We start from the raw sequence: 13,923 nt of genomic DNA, 5'->3' as shown, positions 1-13,923 counted from the left end.
TCTCTCTATTGTGAGACTATATTTCCACCTTTGCTCAACTCTATCATATAGGCTCTTTGGTAAAGAGTTTCCAATCTCATTTGGAGTCATCTTAAAAGTTTCCATCATGGCATATATAGACTCTTCTACTTTATCCATATCTAACTTCCCAAGTTTATCAAACTCAACATGTGTAAATCCACTTAAATCAACATTATTATTGATATTTTCACACAAGTTGTCCAACATAGAAGAGGGACTATGACTTACCACTTTGAATTGATTGTTGTCATTTGAATTGGTCCTTTCCTCATTTGATTCAGTTGGGGAAATATATTTCCTTCTTTTCTTCTACTTAGGTTCCTCTTCTTTTGTAGCTTTGCTAGCTCTCTTGCCTTTAGCCTTTTGAACTTCTTGAGTCTTTTTGGCAGTAGCTCTTGTGCTAGCCCTGGTAATAGGAATTGTAGGATTTTTTTGTGAAGGTTTCACAACCTTTTTAGTTTTTCTTATTGCTAGCTTCTTTTCTTTTGTGGCAACATGTGCTTAATTAGCCTATTCTGCCTCAACACCTTCATCAATTTCTACTTCTTCTTCTCCTTGGTCCTCGCCTTAACCCTGTGTGAGAGCAAGTGGTGCTTAGGTAGGTTCATCTTCATCATCCTCATTATCTTCTTCCTCTTCATCTCCTTCTATCCCTTCACCAAATTTTTCCTTGAACTTCTTCACAAGCTTATTCTTCTTCCTTATTACAAAAGTTGTCTTTAAGTCCATTATGATCTTTGACTTTACTACATGATAATTTTCAAAAGCAGTAGCACTCTATCTACTTATTCTACTAGTAGGGTAGTGATGGTTGCATATGCCTCATCAACATTAATCTCATAAGGAAATGGCTTGATCCATCTTACCCTTGGAACAACAACTTGAACATGAGTGAAATCAACATCAACTAGGGAAAAAACATCATTGAAATGCTCATGTACTAGTGATACTAGAATCTTAAGTCTTTATTTCATTGACTTCTTAAAGTCTTCAAAATAAGTAGTCATTATAGTCTCAAAATTATCTCTTAGTTGCTCTATAAATTCACCAATCTGTACTACAATTGACCTATTGATCTTCCAAGCTACCTTTCCAAATGAGGGAAAAGTGTTCTGCATATAGAAAAATATACAAACAACTATTGAACCAAATTTTCATTGTACAATTTTTGTTTTCCTTAAGGCTCCAAAGTTTTTAGATAACTAATGGAGTTTTTAACTCGACAAGGTCATAAGAATGGTCTTTCTTAACTATCTTGTAACCCAAATCTACAACCATACGTGGTACACTGTTTAACTTGCTAGATTGAAAGAACTTATGTGCAATAATTATCACTACAAATGCAATTAGGGGATCAATAATTATGTCTATGGTCATCCCTCTCTTGTTCCATAGTGCCCCTGTATTCTTCCCAATTACCTCTTTTGCCTCACTTCCCATTATCTTAGGTTTGTCTAGGGTTGGATACCCTATGACTCTATGAATGATCCTCTTTGTGATTTTGATAGGGCCATCATCCAACTATACATAATTGTCATCAATTATACTAAGAACAATCTTAATCCATTTTGTCTTGAACACATTTGGAAAATCTAGGGCACAAGTTAACCCTTTTCTCTCTACAACCTTGTATTCTTTTTTCAATACTCTATTCTCACACAATTTTCCATATCTCTATTATTTCCATGTCTCCAATGCTTCCAACCTTACAAGTGTAGAAACACGTTACATCTTGTATCATCAAAACTTGTGGTGGTATCATAGATAATGCACTAGGTGGGTCTCCTTTATATACAATGTTAGGAATTGCCTAGAAATGTGGTTGCTTGATCTTATTACTTATCAATTAAACACTCAAAACTTCCTTTCCTTCCTTAACTATAGCAGCAGAAGAGCTAGACACCATAACAACTAACTAAGGTTGTGATTGTCCTTGTATATATATATACGTGTGTTTAAGTTGTGATTGTCCTGGTAGACATGCATGCAAAATTAACAATATCAGATTTCCACAATCCATTTGTAATGCAAGTTCGTTTTGGATTTGATTGTGTGTGTTTTTTAGCATCATTGTTTCAAATCACTCTCCGTAATCCATCATCAGCCGGATGAGAGAGTGTAGGATGCATGCAAAATGTCATATCATACGTAGGGATGTGAATTGTTTTATAGAATGCCTGAAAAACATCGATAGTAACTAATCAAACTGCCATAAACACTAACAGTAACTAATATGCTTCTTCATTAATATGCGCAATACAATAAGCAAACTTGGCAACTCTACACAACAAGTTATACGCTAAAAGGAAATCATTTAGGAGATATAGAATTTGAACAACCATATGTTAAGATTCTACAATTTGTATCACTTGCCTAAGTCTGACAATTGAGAATAATTTCCTCATCCTCCCTACAATATGTTCCGATGGCTTGCACATCCAAAAAAGTTCTAGCATCTCAAATTTTTAGAATATGAATTGTTTGGTAGTGAATGGACATGATTGACAATAAATCATCATATAAAAATACTCCCATGTGAAGCATGAATAACAAAGGAAATGAATATGGGTGATAGGGAAGAGAATTCAATAATAGAGGCTCTTAACTTTAGTTACAATCATGATATGGGTGATGCACAACTGCCTCCTGGATTCACGTTCGATCCCACTGATGAAGAGCTCATAACACATTATCTCATTAGAATGGTTTTCAATGGCAATTTCACAGGAAGGGCCATTGCTGAAGTGGACCTCAACAAGTGTGAGCCTCAGGGAGGGTTCAATTCCCTCCTTTATTATTCATTATGCATATAATCCCACACATCCATTTGATCTCGAATGATGATACGTACTGAATGCTGAGTGCTTGAAAACCATCCATTTCATGCCTTCATCTGTACACAATGTATTTCTAGTTTCTATCTACTCGCACACCCATTTTATTTCATATGATCATCTAAATATATATACAGAATGACAACACTCCAAAAGTATAGAACCATATCCTTTATAAATCCATTATACTTTTGTTGTATAAGAAAAGTTATAGCTTGATGTGTAAAACCTACTCATAATGACCTATACTACCATTGGAGGGTCCCATATTTCTATCCCTTTACAATACCTTGAGCTAGTAAATAGGAGTTCTTCTCAAGTGTGCAACTAGGATAACTACAAAATAACTACAACAAGGATAACTATAGCATTCCAAGGTGATCTACAGAGGTCTGGTCATCAGATAGTAATAAGCCGTCACAGTTGTAGAATGCACCAGCTTGACCAACTTCTTGCACTAATATCAACATAAATGAAGAAAACCTAATCTGAGGAAGAAATGTTTGCTTCTAAGAAATCCAACATCAACTAGCTGATTGTTATGTAGATTAAAAAAAAAGCATATCGATGCTTTGAAAATGATAAGGAAAACAATGCCTAGGAAAAATGACTAGAATGATGAAAAATTTGAAATTTGCCTATTCTAGAGAAAAATTGCATCTCCTCTTTCAATCTTAAAGTTTAGTTAGATAGCTCAAAAGTTAGGAATGATTAGCAGTCAAGTGTAGCAAGCTGCCTCATGTGGGAGTACATGTTCAAACTTCAATGAACCCTTATTAGTTTTAAGAGCCTATTATTTTCTGAGAAATGCATGCCAAGCATTAGCAATAATCCAGTATGTGTGCAAATACCTGCTTCCTTTCTTCGAACCAGAAGCTCCATCTTTAGATGACATGCCTATTATTATGAAATAAATAGAAAAACCCCTTTGTTAACAAGGTGGAAATAGTATGCAAAAAAAAGTTCAATACAAGTTTCTAGTAGGAAATGTCTACAGTTCATCATCCTCATACAGAAACCTCCTCGGTACAATTGAAAACATGGTTAGGGATTTAGGTTCTTGTCAACTCACGTGAAGCAAGCAGTTTTCCAATCTAGCCTTATTTGTATGGCTGACCAGAGATTTATAACCTTGACACCCATCTGTTTTCAGACTTGCACACAAGCTTCAGAATACTGATGACACAATTCATTTGTCCATACTATTGGAGCAAAAATACTACTATAGAATCCAAAAAAGTTAGGCCAAACAGGTAGATTATAGAATCATGAAATTGTGAACCATTACACACACACAAGAAGAACATTACCTTGAAGCACTACTAATCAAATCTTCATTAACTGGTGGGCAACTTAAAAAAATCAAGCGTGTCGACTCTGAGAGGTCTTGGTTTGTTTACCCCAAACTCAAATTAGATAATTGTCATCATAAAAGTTGAAATATCTGTATCTTTCAAATGAATTTGAAGAAATCCAAACACAAAATACTAATGAAAATTGTACTTGGAGATAGGTTGCCATTCTCTTAATGTTCTCAATGTATTCAGGAAGTGGTACATGAGGACCTAATCCTGGGGGGTGAGGATTCATAGAATCATTTCCACCGAAATATACAATGATTAAAGAGGGCTGTTGAACTGCATCCTGGGTAGATCAATATTTTTATAACATCAACGAGACCAAACAACTTATAGGACCATGATAACCAACAAATAGATAAGCTTGAAAAGCCCTAAACAGAAAGTCCTAATTTCAAAATTGTCTCCATCTTATTGTGATTTATGAATTATGTTTTAAAATAATAGCAAACTAGAACCCTTTACAGGACTTGAAGGCCAAGAGTTCCTCAGACTATTATAATAATAAGCGAAGTGAATAATCCTACGGGTCAAAGTAAACTAGCAATATTATTCAGCACATAAAGGATATGCTTCTACAAATAGGAATACATTCTGCTAAAATTGACACTTATCATTCATAGGAGATAAGAAAAGGAAAGAATGCTAGTAATTAAAGCAAACTGGAACATTGTGTGAAATATTCAACACATCCTAAGCTCAAAACCGAGTAAAAAATCTAGGGAAAATATTAGCACGCACATCTCAATCCTATTAATGATGTGTTTAATCCTTATAAGCCTTTATCATCAAGTTGACTAAGTACCCTCCACCTGCATGCATTGTGTGTTTCTCAACTTACAATAATTCATTGAGTGCAGTATGCTTGCAAAGTTCAGATCATTAAAACCACTGGCTTATATAACTGGTGTGCAGTAGTGAAGATTCTTTTCAAAATTGTCTATGCACCACTTTAGGCACTTTTAAAGTTAAAAAATGGCGTTTCATGGATTTTAATGACATTGCAACTATTATACACGTTATTCTTCTAGGAATCTTGTTATCAAGCAACATGTAAATGTTATTGTTATAAAATTTGTTCAATGCAAGGTGAACATTTGATCTGATTAGGATCTAGGACTATTACAGAGGAATTCTAATTGATTACATAAAATTAATTTAAAACTTTTAACGAATCAAATTAACGTAAATGAAATAAGAGAACAACAAGATTAAGCTGATAAAAGAGACAATGAGAGAAAGAAGACGCAAACAATTTGATCTCGGAGTTCATTCGTATGGACTACGTCTCTGGGTCCTACTCCAATAGGGGGACTGATCTGATTATCTCCAAAATCAGGTACAAATGTTTACAAAATCACTCCTTTGAAGTACAACAACATTACGATGTTTCAAAGTATAGGAATGAGCACTTCAAAAATCTCCCTTATACTCAGCACTTGGACGTTCTCTCCTTTTTCTGAATGCCCCATAAGAGTCTCCTAACCCCCTTTTTATACCAAAAAATAGCCAAAATAAGGCCATAGCAAATAATTGTAAAAATAGACTCTTTAACCAGTTTCCCTCTCGGAATAACCCTTTACCCATTTTAGAGGATTTGGCCCCATGTCATTTTTGGGGTCAAAAATAAGCAATAACCTTATTTTTCTAAGGTTAGGCAGGATTTGGATAAAGTTAAATAAAAATTGGTGCACAATGATTCTTAAGTGCTAAAATAGCGCAACAACCATCCAACTTTTATGGTAGCCGCCAGTTGGGGGTTCAAACCCCGCCGACGAGTCTTCCTTCTTTAAAACTGGCGCAAGTCTATGGTTAAAAATATATTGCCGCCAATATTTTTTGAAATCCATGTGTGGCATAGTGGAGGAAGTATGAATTTTGGGAATAAATGGTCATGGGTTCAAATCCGACCATAAACCTTTTTATTTCCCACTTTGTTGACGTCATGATGATGTCATCAATATTCATCTCTTATGCCGAACTTTAAAATGTCATAACTTTCACGTATGGGCTCCGTTTTTGATGAAACAAACACCGTCGAAAAGCTCTCAACGAGCTCTTTATTTTGAAATCCATTGTTGACCACTTTGGAGATGATTATTTTTTTCACCTTTTTGATGACCTTCGTTCTCTGTTTGACCAACCTTTGACTGACCATAACTTTTGCATATGGACTCCATTTTTGTCCGTTCAAATTGCATTAGGTCTAGAATTTCAAGGAGTTTAATCTGATGCTGATTTTTGGAGTTTTGGAGATACTTCAATTTTCACGAAAGTATCCCCCGGATCAAGCCTTCCCATTGAGGAGCTTTCGAACCACCGAAAGTTTGGATTACTCAGAAAGAAGGTGAGGGTATATATACCTCACTTTACCAATCTCCATCCATCTTGCCTTGCTTGGATGCATCCCCTTCAATTCCACTCGGAGGTATTCAACTGGTCCTCTTCGTGAAGTTTTGACATTCTTGTCTAGGATAACATCTTCTGGCAATTCTGACACATACTCTGGTGAAAGATCATCAACTGATGGAACCTAAACACTGATGTCTTCATCCAAGATCATTGGAGGCTCATACAACTTCAGATTCTCAACATTGACAACTGAGTAAATTTGCATGTATGGAGGAAGATTAAGGCGAAAAGCATTAGTACCGATCTTTTCCAAGATCTCAAAAGGACCATACCTGATAGCTTTGAGCTTCCTTCCTTCACCTTGCATTCTTTCCTTGCTGATATGTAACCAAACTCTGCCACCAACTTGGAATTGGTGATCAATGCGATGCTTATCATGGCAAGCCTTGTATTTTGTTTGGCTCTGCTCTAATTGTGCTTCTACTACCTGATGGATTGCTTGGACCTTCTGGATGAACTTTAAAGCCTTTTCTGCATCATGGCATCCATCTACAACATCGCCCTTCCCAAAAGCAAAATCCATTGGTGTCTTAGGCAAGTAACTGAAGCAGGTCTCAAAAGGAGACCTCTTTGTGGAAGAGTGTGCCGCATGGTTGTAAGCATGTTGCACATAATGAAGAATTTCATCCCACAACTTAGGATGTTTGCTGCAGTAGCCTCTAAGTAGATGCACAATTGTCCTGTTCACTACCTCTGTCTATCCGTCGGTCTGCGGATGGAAGGCTGTACTCTTCTTTAGCTTGGTGTCCATGAGTCCCCATAAAGATGACTGAAATTCCCCTAAGAATCGAGAATCTCGATCTGATACAATAGAAGTGGGTAACCCAAAATGAACCCATACATTTTGAAAGTACAAATGAGTAGTCAGTTCAGCAGTAACTTGCTTTTTACAAGGCATTAAAATACACATTTTGCTAAACCGATCAACTACTACATACAAATAATCACGACCCTTCCTAGAAATAGGTAAACCTCCCACAAAGTCCATAGATACACTTTCCCATGGACGGGATGGTACAGGTAATGGTGTGTACAAACCTAATTTCCTATTACTTGGTTTACTAGTTGCACACATTACACATCCTTTTATATACTTGGTGACAGTTTCCTGCATACGAGGCCAGTAACAATATTTTTGCAATTGAGCTAATGTCTTACTTACCTCGAAATGTCCTACAATGAACGAGGTGTGTGCTTCACGGATTACACGTGCTTGTTCATTTCTAGGAATACATAATTTTCCCAAGTGGTACAACAAATTATCTTGCACATAGTAATCTTTCTCTTCTACATGTTTACCCTAGATTAAAGCTGCATAGATATCCTTAAAGTTCTCATCATTAGCATATTGTTCCTAAAAAATTTCATGAACCATAGAACTATTTTGAAAGATTATCAAAGCATTCTAAACAGGAGGCCTAGAGAGCATATCTGCTACTTTGTTATGGGAACCCTTCTTATACTTAATTACCAAATGAAACTGTTGCAGAAAACCCATCCACCTAAAGTGCCTACTTTGTTGCAACTTAGATTGTGAGTGCAAATATTGTAGTGGTTGGTGATCAGTGTGGATTACAGTTTCCTTTCCCATTAAGTAGTGCTTCCGTTTTTTAACACTCTGAACTAAAGCATAAAGTTCTTTATCATATGCAGGATAGTTACTTACTGCTCCTGAAAAAGTTTCAGAGTGGTAGCATACTGGTTTACCTCCTTGCATGAGTACAGCTCCCATGGAAAACCCACTTGCATCTGTCTCGATCTCAAATGGTTGATGTAAGTCTGGTAAAGCCAGAACTGGTGCAGTGCTCAACTTTTCCTTTAAAGTGTCGAAAGCCTTTTGTTGCGGACCTCCCCACTGAAAGGTTGCCTTCGTACTGGTTAATGCATGCAATGGTGATGCATTGTAAGAGAAGTTTGCAATGAACTTCCTCCAATATTGAACTGCACTTAAAAAACTCCTAACTTCTGTGACTGTACTTGGCTTAGGCCATTTTACAATACATTCAACCTTCGCAGGGTCTACTTTCAATTGACCATTCCCTATGACATAGCCTAAGTACACTAAGGATGTCTTTGCAAATTCGCATTTTGACATCTTTACATATAGTTTTTCTTTTCTCAGTATTTCAAATACTTTCTTTGCATGAATTACATGATCATCCCAAGACTTACTGAATACAAGAATATCATCTAAATAGACTATGACAAAATCATCAATAAAGGGACGAAAGACATCATTCATGACTCTCATGAATGTAGTTGGTGCATTACAAAGCCCAAATGGCATGACCAACCACTCAAAAAGTCCCTATTTTGTCTTAAAAGCAGTTTTCCAAATATCACTTTTTGCAATTCTTATTTGATGATATCCACTACGTAAGTCTAGCTTAGTGAAATAAATTGCATGTTTCAACTGATCAAGTAAATCATCAATTCTAGGAAGAGGGTACCTGTTCTTTACCGTTATCTTGTTCAAAGCCTTGTAGTCAATGCACATTCTCCATGTCCCATCTTTCTTTGGAACCAATACAATAGGAGAACCACAAGGAGAAGTACTAGGACGGATAACTCCTTTCTCGACCAACTCTTGAACTTGCTTCTTGATTTCTTCATTCTGCAACACTGATAAGCGGTACATGCCAATATTAGGAAGTGGTGCATCTTGCTGCAATTGGATCTCATGTTGTATCTCTCTCTTAGGAGGCAATCCTTTCGATTCCTGAAACAAGTCATCGTAAGCGAAAACAACTTTGACTATTTCAGCCTTATGTTTTGGATCACATCCCTTAAATGCCTCAGATGTTTCATCTTCTTTGGCTTTTACAAGCATCAACACAAAATTCTTACTAGAGTTGACTAACCTTTTCATTTGACCAGCATTGACTAATGCCAGATTAGTCTTAACCTTATGTGCCCGTACAATGTATTCAATCTTGTCTTTAAAAAAATGATATTTATTTCCCCCCCTATAAAAGATAGCTTGACGATCAAACAAATAGGGACTCCCAAGTACAAGACCACATATATCTAAAGGGACTACATCAGCTTCTACCTCATCTACAAAGTTTGCAGTGATAGCAAATCTTAACTTGCATTGTTTAGTTACCTGTAACTATGCATCATTGCAAACCCATCCAAGAAGGTATGGTTTTGGATGAGGTGTTGTAGTCAAGTTAAGCTTTTTAACAACTTCCTCAGATATCAAATTAACTTGGGAACCCATATCAAATAATGTATCAACCTTATTATGCTTGATAACAACTCGAATGTGAAATAATTCATTCCTTTGCTTATCATTCTTAGGAGAAGATTCTTTACTTGTACTTGCACTTATGCTAGAAGAACTTGGAGCTGATGAAAGAGATATACCTTTTCCTTTACCTTGGATCCCGATAGCAATAATCTTTATCTCATCTCCGGAGTCAGATCCAAGATCTTGTTGAATTACAACAGTAGTTTTCTATTTACCTTTGTTTCCACCATATCGCTTTGGCCTCTTTTCAGGATGTAACTTCCAGCACTTAGAATCATCATGCCCTTCTTTCTTGCAACATGAGCATGTGGGTTTCTCACCCTCTTTCTTTATTGTTGCTATCTTTTTACCCTTCCCTTTTCCTTTGGAATTTTCCTCAGACTTGGATGGCTTTTTATCAGACTTATCAATGAAAGTACCCTTACCCCTTGATTCTATATGTGAAGCCTGGACACATACTTCATCCAAATTACAAGGATTCAGGACGAGAATAGAATGCCTTAGGTAAGAATGAAGACCACCTATATACTTGAGTAAAGTGTCCTGGGTATATAATGGGACATTTAATGAAATAGCCTTTTTACAAAATTCATGGGTGTAATCCTGGACAAATTGACCTTTCCCTTGCTTAAAATGTTGCCAGTTCATCATTAACTGTTGCATATGGCCTAGGGGGTAAATTTTTTTCTTTAAAGCAGTAACAAATTCTGACCAAGAAAAATTAAACTTACTATGTTGTGAAGTTTCATCCCGAGACCTACTCTCCCACCAAGTTAGGGCTACACCACCTAAACGAAAAGTGGCTAACTTAATTCTGTCAACATCATCTACAAGGTTTTGAACTCTACAGTAGACTTCTACTTGTTGAATCCAGTCATCTAGTTTCTCAGCATTTAACTCCCCACAATATTTTGGTAAGTCAAACTTTACATCCAACTTAATTCGAGGCTTATGTCCTCCTTTGAAAATATTAGAAGACTTAGAATGGGTAGAAGAAGGAGAAGAGGGGGAAGAAGGAGAAGAGGCAAAAGAAGGAGAAGAAGGAGGTGTCTTTGGTGGATCACGATCAGCACCTTTCTTTTTCCCTTTGTCCTTTTGAGCTGCACGTCTTTGCATCTTCTCTTCTCTTTTTCGTACCAAAACTTCTACCATTGTCTACAAATTCTGAAGAGTCTTCTGAATACTCTTATCTTGAAAAGCTTGTCCACCTTCATCTGCCATTTGTGATGATGGTTTAGTCCTTGGTTTTCCAATCTCAGGATTGTATTCCTCAAGCTTTCCTTCGCCTTTCTCAATCCTGGATCTTGTTAGCATTCAAATCTGCAATACTAGTCCAACAAAGGCTCTGATACCAAATTTGATCTGATTAGGATCTAGGACTATTATAGAGGAATTCTAATTGATTACATAGAATTAATTTAAAACTTTTAACGAATCAAATTAACGTAAATGAAATAAGAGAACAACAAGATTAAGCTGATAAAAGAGACAATGAGAGAAAGAAGACGTAAACAATTTGATCTCAGAGTTCATCCGTATGGACTACGTCTCCAGGTCCTACTCCAATAGGGGGACCGATCCGATTATCTCCAAAATCAGGTACAAATGTTTACAAAATCACTCCTTTGAAGTACAACAACATTATGATGTTTCAAAGTACAGGAATGAGCACTTCAAAAATCTCCCTTATACTCAGCACTTGAACGTTCTCTCCTTTTTCTGAATGCCCCATAAGAGTCTCCTAACCCCCTTTTTATACCAAAAAATAGCCAAAATAAGGCCATAACAAATAATTGTAAAAATAGACTCTTTAACCAGTTTCCCTCTCGGAATAACCCTTTACCCATTTTAGAGGATTTGGTCCCATGTCATTTTTGGGGTAAAAAATAAGCAATAACCTTATTTTTCTAAGGTTAGGCAGGATTTGGATAAAGTTAAATAAAAATTGGTGCACAATGATTCTTAAGTGCTAAAATAGCGCAATGGCCATCCAACTTTTATGGTAGCCACTGGTTGGGGGTTCAAACCCTGCCGACGAGTCTTCCTTCTTTAAAATTGGCGCAAGTCTATGGTTAAAAATATATTGCCGCCAATATTTTTTGAAATCCATGCGTGGCATAGCGGAGGAAGTATGAATTTTGGGAATAAATGGTCATGGGTTCAAATCCGACCATAAATCTTTTTATTTCCCACTTCGCTGACATCATGATGATGTCATCAATATTCATCTCTTATGCCAAACTTTAAAATGTCATAACTTTCACGTACGGGCTCCGTTTTTGATGAAACAAACACCGTCAGAAAGCTCTCGACGAGCTCTTTATTTTGAAATCCATTGTTGACCACTTTGGAGATGATTATTTTTTTCACCTTTTTGATGACCTTCGTTCTCGGTTTGACCAACCTTTGACTGACCATAACTTTTGCATATGGACTCCGTTTTTGTCCGTTCAAATTGCATTAGGTCTAGAATTTCAAGGAGTTTAATCTGATGCTAATTGTTGGAGTTTTGGAGATACTTCAATTTTGATGAAAGTATCCCCTGGATCAACATTTTAAGCATTTGTCCTCATGATCAATTGGGCCCATATAACTATTTTTATCAAATGCAAAGTACTGAGATAACTTAGTAATATATTCAAACACACAAAATGCACTGTGCACTCATAGACCTTTACTGGAAAGTACTAACACGATATTTGAAGACTTCAAGTTCAGATAAAATTGATAAAGCTAGATTGGAAAATAGGTATAGATGGATGAACATTAGAAATAAAATTCTTTAAGGCTTTAAAAAATAATAATATCTAGGGTTAAAAGATATGACAATGAGTAATTGATAATTAAGTATTCAAATCTCATTGCTAGACTTGGATCATATGTTTCAGATGATGCCTCAATTTTGAATTTATGAGAGGACTCAAATATAGATTTATAATGAATTATCCAGGAACTCAAACCATGAATGACCTAATCATATTCAATAAAATTTGTCAATTAGAAATCTTGTGTGTATCCCCTCTCTAAGTTTAAGTACTACAATCTGTAAAAGAATCTCAAGATCCATGCACATTCCATTATCGATGAATTTTTATATTACAAGCATATTTGCAAAATGCATATCCAAGCTTTCATGTGTTCTTTTGTTAGCATCATGAGATGGATAAGTGGTGAGACCCTTATGCTGAATAGCATCCTATCTTCTTTGTTGCCGATACTTCATCAACACTTATTTTTTGCCCCTTCCCAGGTATTGCTGCCGCAACCTCCCCTGCTTCAAGGGCCCTCTTGCTAACGATTTTGTACATTTGATTCAGTACATTCTTAAAAGTAGTTTCAACATTTTTACTCTCCAAGGCTGATGTTTCCATGAAGTAAAGGCCTTCCCTTTTAGCAAGTTCCTGACCTTCCTCTGGAGTAACGACTCTCAAATGGCACAAGTTTGCCTTGTTACCAACAAGCATGACCACAATGTTGGAATCACTATGTTCCCTTAGCCCTTTCAGCCAACGTTCCAAATTGTGAAAAGTTGCATGTCGGGTGATGTCATACACAAGCAATGCCCCAATAGCTCCTCAATAGTAGGCACTTGTTATAGCTCTGTATCTACAAACAAGAAAACCTGATTTCATATCCTCTATACAACATGACTATTAAAGAACAAAATACTTACCACATGTCAACATTTTGCTAACTGAGAAAAATAGTCAAAAATGTTGTGGTTGATATTATCTTATAAAAGAATGCGAGTTTTGGAGCCATAGGTTTCTAGAAACATTAATGGGTTCTTGGTTTGCTGGTGATATTGAGAGATTTTAAAAGAGGCTACCCGAGATCAAGTCTTTTGAGTGTAAGGGGCCAACACCATAAGAGCTGGGGCCAGAATTGTGCCCCAGTTGAATTCTGTAGAATTACTCATTTGATGGAGTTGGTTCTTAGTCAATTAGGTTCAACCTAAGGCTTTTGCTCCCGTATGGAATATCTAAAATGAATTTGTCAATGAAAAATCCTCGATACAATACTCAAGATTCTAGAAACTAAAAAT

The sequence above is a fragment of the Cupressus sempervirens genome, chromosome 3 (assembly GCF_028749045.1).
Source record: "Cupressus sempervirens isolate cs-2001-9-10 chromosome 3, ASM2874904v1, whole genome shotgun sequence".
In the NCBI taxonomy this organism is placed as follows: Eukaryota; Viridiplantae; Streptophyta; class Pinopsida; order Cupressales; family Cupressaceae; genus Cupressus; species Cupressus sempervirens.
The sequence above is the reverse complement of the archived record's forward strand: the minus strand, read 5'-3'. Positions refer to the sequence as shown.